The sequence below is a fragment of the Coenobita brevimanus genome, chromosome 13 (assembly GCF_032717465.1).
Source record: "Coenobita brevimanus isolate Jiangsu-jjx chromosome 13, ASM3271746v2, whole genome shotgun sequence".
Lineage (NCBI taxonomy): Eukaryota > Metazoa > Arthropoda > Malacostraca > Decapoda > Coenobitidae > Coenobita > Coenobita brevimanus.
This window is the reverse complement of record NC_136966.1, coordinates 2,057,153-2,066,673: the sequence shown is the minus strand read 5'-3', so window position 1 is coordinate 2,066,673 and position 9,521 is coordinate 2,057,153. Positions and strand designations below refer to the sequence as shown.

The 9,521-nt window shown below is 39.0% G+C and overlaps 1 protein-coding gene across 1 annotated transcript in view; it reads right to left on the bottom strand.

Annotated features, from left to right (window-relative positions):
* The window catches only part of LOC145414570 (uncharacterized), a 28,951-nt gene that overhangs the window by 743 nt on the left and 18,687 nt on the right, over positions 1–9,521 (bottom strand). The window lies entirely within an intron of this gene.

Sequence of the window (9,521 nt, the reverse complement as noted above, 5' to 3'; positions counted from 1 at the left end):
ACTAGTATATAATAAAATATATATAAATATCTATCTATCTATCTATCTATCTATCTCTAATATTTTGTGTGCATGAGAGAGAGAGAGAGAGAGAGAGAGAGAGAGAGAGAGAGAGAGAGAGAGAGAAAGAGAGTGGCAAAGTAAATAGAAGAGTAGGTGTATTTGTGAGTTTTACATCTTTTCTTGTGCACTGTTTACTGGTCACATCGCTCTTTCTTGCTACATCAGGTGAGAACTCCCTACCCCTCGGCGCTTAAAGGCGTCAATCCGTCGATCTGAATCTTCCTCATCCTCTCTTTCTTCTCTATCTATGTCTACCTCGTTTCCTCTAATGTTGTGTTGTCGTTGTTAAGACATATTAACACACACACACACACACACACACACACACACACACACACACACACACACACACACACACACACACACACACATATGTATACTGTGCATAGAATGGTCCCATACTCGGACAGATGAGCTATTCACAAAGCCACACTCAGTCTTTTCTTTTACACACACACACACACACACACACACACACACACACACACACACACACACACATTAATCTATGTGATTACATGTTTTTCTACTTTGTCAAGCAGATGTAATAAGCCATTCACTACGACGACGTCTTGTTTGTTTTTCTTATTCCCAGACAATTTTTCGTCAAAATGGAAAAGATTCTTTTAATAAATGACCCAGTGACGCTCCACTCCCCAACCATTTAACCCAATATAAAGCCTGGAGTCTCACTGAAACATGTATATGACATAGTTAGTCCTATATGTGACTTTCTTTTAACAATGCCAAAGTCAGCTGTAAATATAATTTCTTAGACAATATATTTGATTTGAACCTCTTGTTCCTCTTCATCATTATCATATATAACTAACAACCATCATCATCATCACTATCATCATCATCAACATCATCATCGTCCAATCTATGAAAAAGAAGCTTGCCTTGTTCACTCTTGTTGTATAGCTCCATGGATCGGGATAAAAAGAATTAACAGCAGTTGCGATCTATTTTTTATTTTTTATTGATCACTACTGTAATATCGCTTTATGTGGAGGTCGTTTTTTCTGGGATGACTGGGACTCAAAAGCCATTAACTGTCTGCCTTAATGACCTTAGCTCAGTACATAGGCAATAACCTAACCCTTCCCATCTTCTTCTGTTCGTTTTCGAATGATATTTACTGTAACATTATTAGACTATATCGCAATACCTTTTCACATAGCGACTTATTTTGCACATAACACTTTCAATTCTAGATCTACACTCTTGTATGGTAAACTGGTAATTAAACTATCTCGATATTATAGCAGTGGAAATAGTATATGGAATTAAATCCTCGATATGGAATAGGCGCACTATTAAACTTCTCATGCCACGAATAACTAAGGTCCTAAGCGCTTCTTCTCTAGTTCTCTGTTTTATCTTTACTACTTCATTTCCCTCATCCATTTCATCCATTTAGCAGAACAGTTTAAAGTTGCTTATGGTGCTAAGTAAATGTAGTTATGGAAAGATGTTACAAGCGAAGCCTACTAAGCTCACTACTAATGCATCCTCTGAGCCTTATTCTTCTTTGTTAATCTTTATGCACTAAGATTCGTCATCTATTCGCCTTTGTCTGATTATTTGTTTGTCTCTTCATTTTTTTTTACCCACTCAACCCTCCTACCTGCCCCGCCTCACGTACCACTTGAGGCCTCAAGCATCCACTTAAAGTGTTTGACGGGGGACAGGAAATGTAGAGGTAGGTTGGTATGGGAAAAGTTTATGTGAGAGAGGAGAGGGGGCAGAGGGAGGAAGAAAGAGGTGACAGGAAGGAAGGAAAAAATACTGAAAAGGAGTTAATGAAGGCTGTGTGGAATACCCCTAGCAAAAAAAAAAAAAAAAAATCTGGAGGTTCCTACTCTGAATATAATCTGTCTAGAATCTCAGCATCAATAAATCGAAAAAAAAAAAAAAATTACCATAAGGTATTCGTCGTGAGAGGTGTTGACACTGGTCACAGAGAGTCGCCTCTGTGTTACGTACAAAATAAACACCGCACTGTGGAAAAACAGAAATCGAAGCCGCACGTTGGTGAGTCTTACATTGCATAGAGATCGAGTTTTACCAGCAGGAGTCACTGGATTATAAAGGATCCAAGCCACATTCTGACCCATAAACATGTTTTTATACCAGATAACGATTTTCCTCCTTTCAATCCTTTCTCTCCCGCATTCATTGGGTTAGACCTTTAGTAGAATTAGCTCCCCCTCCTCAACAGATATCATTACTATGGACTACTGCATCTCCTGTTATTTGTACTTCCTTTGGCTCTCTCTCTCTCTCTCTCTCTCTCTCTCTCTACTTCTTCAAGCACATACTCTCTCCTGTCTGGCTGTGAAGTGTTTGTGCCAGTGCAGTGGAAGGGAGTGAAAGGATAAACAAACAGTCTTATAAGCAACCCCAAAGCTCAAGGCAGTTTACCTAAATACAGCAGCTCTGCCTCAGGGATTTTATGGGCACTTGTAGGTTGCCAATGTTATTAACAACTTTTAGGACACAATACTCAGGGTGTAGGATGTAGTGGAGGCTGAGAGCTTCGTGAAAGGAGGAGTATGATTTAAGAAGGGATATTGATACTAGCAACCTGTTAACATGCGCAATATTTTGTGTAAAGGTTGGGTGGGAGTGGAAGAGTGGATTTTGTTATTATGTGTGTGTAGTGAGTGTGTGTGTGTGTGTGTGTGTGTGTGTGTGTGTGTGTGTGTAGTGTGTCTGCTAATACGCGCGCTTGTTTCCCTTCCACAGAACACGGACCACAGTAGTTATCATTTCGCTCTCTGTTTCACAGTCGTGAGTATCTATCAGCTGGAAGGCTATCAAGTCAAACTATCTGCTCTCAAGTCGTTTATCTGTCTATATATCTCCATGTATTTGTAGATATCAGCGTATCTATCTGTCTCTGTTTATAACTCTATCTGTTTGTGTGACTTTACACTCCCTCTTCTGTCTTTCATTCCCTTCCATTCTCTATCATCTCTTCCTTCTGCCTGTGGGTACAGACTCTACACCAGGGGTTTAACCTGGGGTAAAACGATTACCCCAAGTGGGTAATTTGGTCTTTTGTAGAAGGGAAGTAATGGGGGAATGGTAACCAAAAAAAAAAAATCTAAAAATCATACCAGTTATGATAGACTTCCGGACCCTATTACTAAAATTCAGAGATGAATGTTACCAAAGTCATGTTTATTTGGTATCAGTGTTAATAATAAAAATAAATTACTCCCTTGCAATAACCCTCTTGGTTCCTTAGCCTCAACGCTTTAATTAAGTCCTACATTCAAACTAAAATCTAGGCATCAAAAAATGTTAAACAGCTTAAAATGCAATTACATGGAAACATAAGCAATGAGGGTTAATGAGTGAAGAGAGGTGTGGAAAATGGGGTAATGGGTAAATAAAGGTTGGGAACCCCTGTCTCTCTTACACTGAGTGACAAGCCAAATGGTTCCCTGTACACCAGGAAACCATTTACTACCACGCTGGAGTGGTAACCATATAACCAAATTTTGGTACCTGGTGGTTTAGTGAGGTAATTATTGTGCAACCTCCAGATCCGGATTGAGCCGGTGAAGGTTTATATCTAAGGGATGGTTGGGGTTTTCTGCTCACGTAATAATGTTTCCACTCCAGGGATGAGGGAGGCCATGGTCATCTCTACATCTTAAGCATGTCAGGACCAACTGCCTAGCCACGGGCTCCTACGCTCCTCATGAGGGGAAACACAGGGATTGGATGATAGATGGATGGATGGATCCGTATTTATCAGATTTATATTTATCCTATCTAGCTATCTATCTATCCATGTATGTGTACATTTATGTCTATAATATTGCTGTCTATGGTGATCCTTCGTATAGAACCTGTCTATCTGTCTGTCTCCTCTGAAGGGTGGTCTAAGGAAAATGATCTGTATGTCTTATGTGTCTGTAGATGAATGAATACATTCATGTATGATGAGTTTATCCGGTAAGTCTAATTTTACCAACATGACGCACCATTTATAATAATTAACTTACTTGAGCTTTCGCATTCGTCCTCTCACTATTTCCCCCGCACCACCACCCTGAGGGGTTCCCAACCTTTATTTACCCATTACCCCATTTTCCACACCTCTCTTCACTCATTCACCCCTCATTGCTTATGTTTCCACAATTGCATTTTAGCTGCTTAACATTTTGATCCCTAGATTTTAGTTTGAATGTAGGACTTAATTAAAGGTTGAGGCTAAAACCAAGGAAGGGTTATTGCAAGGAGTAATTTATTTTTATTGATTAACACTGATACCAAATAAACATGACTTTAAACATTCATCTACTGAATTTTTAGTATAGGTCGAAGTCTATCATAACTGGTATGATTTTTAGAATTTTTTTTGTTACCTCCCCCATTACCCTTCACAAAGACCAAATTACCCCACTTGGGAGTGAACTTTACCCCAGGTTGAGAACCCCTGCACTACTCACAAACACACCTTCCACCTTTGTATTTGTCAGCATCGGAAAGTCTGACAACTACACTGCAACTTTGAGGTGAGGTCCGATCTTGCAGTGGATACCATGATTATGTGTTCGTTGGTTACCTGGTACTTTAAGAAACTGTTCGATTGTGAATATGTGATTTGCTTTGCATTGGATATTTAATCACAATACGGGTGTGTGTATGCTATATATATATATATATATATATATATATATATATATATATATATATATATATATATATATATATATATATATATATATATATATATATATATATATATATATATATATATATATTAGTATATTTGAGGCAAGAATGTTTTTCTTTTATGCAAAAATCATTAAGGACCATAGGCATAGCCATTGTTCACTATTTTTCTGTTGATCTTTTCTGAGTTTTCTTACACATTGTTTTACACTATGATTAACAGGTTGCTAGATAATATGTCCAAAATCCATGTCGTAACTATATTTTATTATTTATTTTCATTTTCCTAGGACGTTTCGTGTATCCTTACACATCATCAGCGACTTTACCAACATAGATTACAATACACTATAAAACATGACATATACAACATAAACCTATACAATATATGCCCATATATTGATAATGGTACAACAACGACTAATAAGAAGTGTAGAGTCACAAAAGTATGGATAAGAGACACAAACCCTTTAGGTGAAGTCATTAGTATGAGCTACAGATTAAAAGTGTATGGATAAAAGAGACAAACCTTATAGGTGCTATAGTCAGCTATGAGCTACGTGGTTGACTGCGAAGGTTGTATTGGTGAGTGGTGCTTGTGGCTGTGTAGTGTTGCCAGTTGTGTTATTGTGTGTGCTGTAATGTTCAATGCTTGTAATTGTCGCTGCTTGTGGCAAAATTCAGGCGCTTTGTGTATTTAAACAGTTTTAGAGGGTGCGATCTAGTCCAGGTAGTTTGGTTGTTTATGGCCAGCGTGTTTTCACGTATGAGAAGTGCTTCTGCCAGTTGTAGTCTAATGTGGTCATGACATTTTTTTATTATATTAGTATTTTCTATTAGAACTTGTCTGTTTATTGATGTGTGATGTTGAGTCATATATATATATATATATATATATATATGTACTGTATGTATGTATGTCAGTGACCCTCTCACCTTTATGACGAGAGCCGGTGATATAATGGTTCTAGCGCCCATTCAGGCCACAATAAAAATAATATAAAACTGTTTTATTCAGCGTCGATGGGGAAATTTTTCCCCCTATGTCCACGGTCCACTCAGCATGCATAATTTGACACCTGTATGTACAGGAAATGTTATTGTTGAGTGTTGTATTCTAGAGGAAGATTGTTTATTTATTTACCTATCTATTTACAGCCAGACACCACAATCCCGTGAGGGAGTGGCCGTTTCTCTTTGAGTTGAGAAGCTGTTTTACAGGGAGGGGCACTAACAACCTCCGTCAACCCATTTGTTGACACGAAAGCGAACTGCAAAAGCTTAGTAAAAATGGACTGAATTCCTTAATGACCCTCGTTCAGGTCAATAGGCATGTGTCAATCTTAAGCCTTGTTATTTGTGTATTATTATTATTATTATTATTATTGTTATTGTGTTGCTGTTTGCTGATGATACAGTATTGTTGAGTGAAGATGAATGGGAGTTGCAAAGGTTTGGTGAATAGAATTTGGGACAGTGTGTAGGAGGAGGAAGCTGAAAGTTAATGTAAACAAAAGTAAAGAGTTATGCAGTGTTTAGAGAGGAATGAAAGTCACAGAAGAGTGTGCAGTGAGGTTGGATGGTGAGGATATGGAGAATGTGAGTGCATTCAAAGTACTTGGGTGAGTGTGAGTGAGTAAGGATGGAACTTTGGGGGATGAAGTACGTGAAAAGGAGTACAGCAAGGAGAGAAAGGTTGTTGGTACCACTGAAAGCAGTGATGAAGAAATAGGGAGGTGAGTATGGAAGTTAAGAAGTCACAGAAACATGATGGTATTGCTGATGCCCTTACCCTGAGCGTAATGGGGGAAGCTGAAGGCGTGGACCTTGCAAGAGAGGGGAACAAGTCAAGAGTTGAGAGCAGTGGAAATGAGGATTACTTGAGAGGAGCATGTGGGTGACGTGGAGGGACAGGTTGACGAATGAAGAAGTGGAGAGAGAACGTTGTGGGGGTAGATGTGGATGTGGTTGAAAAGATTCAGGAGAAATACACTGAGGTGTGGTTTGGACATGTGGAGAGAATGGAGAATGAAAGACTGCCTAAGAGGGGTGTGATGTAGGTGAGGTGGAGGGAGGGAGAGGGAGGGGTAGACCGAAGGGATAGAGGTGGAGGGATGGAGTTGAGAAGTATATGAGGGAGGAGGGGTGAGTTGGGGGGAGGGGAGTCTATAATGAGTGGAGTGACAGAGTGACTTGGAGGCGTTTTGTCTGCGGCCACCCTTTGCGGGATTAGGGCGTCGGGCTATAGATAGATAGATAGAATAGTTATTGTTATTATTATTATTATTATTATGTATTTCTATTATTTTCATCTTCCTCTTCCCTCCGTATCATGGCATCATTTCAGCAGGTAATAATATCCTCAGTTTAATGGTAAAACAGCTGTGGCCGGCATCGATCAGTGGTTGGTCGATGTTGGACAGATGCTTGGCAGGATTGCATTTCAGGGCTCTTTGTACCTGCAGATACTTAAAGCTGAATATTAAATCATAATGTTGAAGGGCCTGATTTAGTGCGTAAGCTATGATGTACTTGTGTGGTTTGTAAGTCTCGTTTTAGCAGTGGCGTCTACTCGCATCCTAAGGGAAAGAAGGAATAATTTACCATTTATGTCTTTGAATTCCTTCAGCACAATGACTTTATTGTTCCAGTTAGGTTACCACTGCAAATGCTTTTGTTCATTTCAGGCTGGATCTCTATAGTGGATCTACTGTCTCTGTGAATGATGTACTGTATCTGACTTCCTCTTGCTAAAGAAGTCTGTATCCTAAAGCATACCAAAACTATCAAGTCCTAAGATTAAACTATAATATACATCAAAAAGGAAGTTTGAAGATTCAGAAAATAAATCCATGTATTACTCATGATACCTCTGGGCGAAATCATCTCTATCTCTACTTATACTACTTGCCTTGAAAAACTTCTTCAATCTAATTTCGTAACTTTTGCTTTATGCACTCCTCCAGCAGACGATTTTATTCAGCATGGGAGGTATTTTTTGGAGTGGGAGGAGTTAAGTAAGGCCTTCACTGTCCACTTCACATGCTAGAGGTCCCAAAGCGTCAGAATATTGTACACCGCCTAGAGAGAGAGAGAAAAAAACGTCGTTGGAGCTGAAGGGATTTACTAATAGCTTTCCTTTTAGTGGAGTAAACTCTTCGGGTGAGTTGCAAAAAATAAAGAGATGAATATGATCTCGATAGAGAAACACATGATAGATAGAACTTTGTAGTTCGCTTTGGTTCGTCGTAGAAATTGCAAGATTGTTTGTATACATTGTACTTTTGTTGAACTACTTGCAAGGCGTCCGCTGTGACCTCTTCACCTCTACATCCAGCACTGATGATCGTGGAGACGGAGGGGGAAATTTGGAGAGAATACTGTCAAGGAGCTGGTTGTGGTTGTTGGTTGTGAGAGTTTTTTTTAATCTTGATATTCCCTGTAGGAATTCATTTGTAGAACTGAAGCTAATACTTTAGCATAAGTCTCATGCCACTGCTTTTGTGAGAAATTCACCAGTCTCTTCGAGGAGGCACTGGAGTTCGTATCCACCGCTGCCACCAAATAATGTCATAAAAAGACTTTGTAGTTACTTGTAGAGAAGTTTGTACTTGTTTAGTTGTCACTCTCGATTTCTTGTAGTAGGAATTAAAGATGAATACAGTGAGTTGATCTTAATTTATTATCTTCAGAGAAATCTAAGTTGAGCAGGGTATGTCTCTCTTACAGAGACAATATAATTAGTAGGTCTAGTTGAGCCTCTTTCTTGTTCACTCTCTCCACTACCTGTCGGTTAAAATGCTAGCCTCCTTCTGCCTCTGCTTCCTAAATTCTGGTGTAGCAGGGGTCGTGTCTCGTGTGTTAAACTGTGGTTGTAAAGTTCTAGAAGCCTGTGTGTGGGTATCTGTGTATGTGTGTGTATGGTCACAAGGCGCTGTCATGTGCCTATAAAGCATTCCTTGAGTTAAGAGTGTGTAAGCATGTTTAGCATTGCTCGATTCTCGCAGACACAATACCTTCTCATCATCTGACTTGCTGCTTCTATCTGTCTCTCTATCTATCTATTTATCTATTATGATTTGTAATTATAATATGGAGTCCTAACAAGTGGTATGGATTCCTGTCATACTGTAAGGTGTATTGATTATTCCCATAGTACGGTATTCTGTATCCATTATACCACGAGTAATGCATCACTGTCAAGTAACGCTCTGTAGTGATTCCCACCTCATGAAGCACCTCATGGGGCACATGTCAAGTTGGCAACAAAACACTGGCCGCCTCTCCTGTTTCTCTCTCTCTATAGAGCAGGGGTTCCCAACCTTTATTTACCCATTACCCCATTTTCCACACCTCTCTTCACTCATTACCCCTCATTGCTTATGTTTCCACAATTGCATTTTAGCTGCTTAACATTTTGATGCCTAGATTTTAGTTTGAATGTAGGACTTAATTAAAGGTTAGGCTAAAACCAAGAGGGTTATTGCAAGGAGTAATTTATTTTTATTATTAACACTGATACCAAATAAACATGACTTTAAACATTCATCTCTGAATTTTAGTATAGGTCCGAAGTCTATCATAACTGGTATGATTTTTAGATCTTTTTTTTTTTGTTACCTCCCCATTACACTTCACAAAAGACCAAATTACCCCACTTGGGGTAATTTACCCCAGGTTGGGAACCCCTGCTATAGACTTTGACAATCAGAATCAAACGCAACATCTGACACATGAATATTTGGCCACAGATCATGGTCATT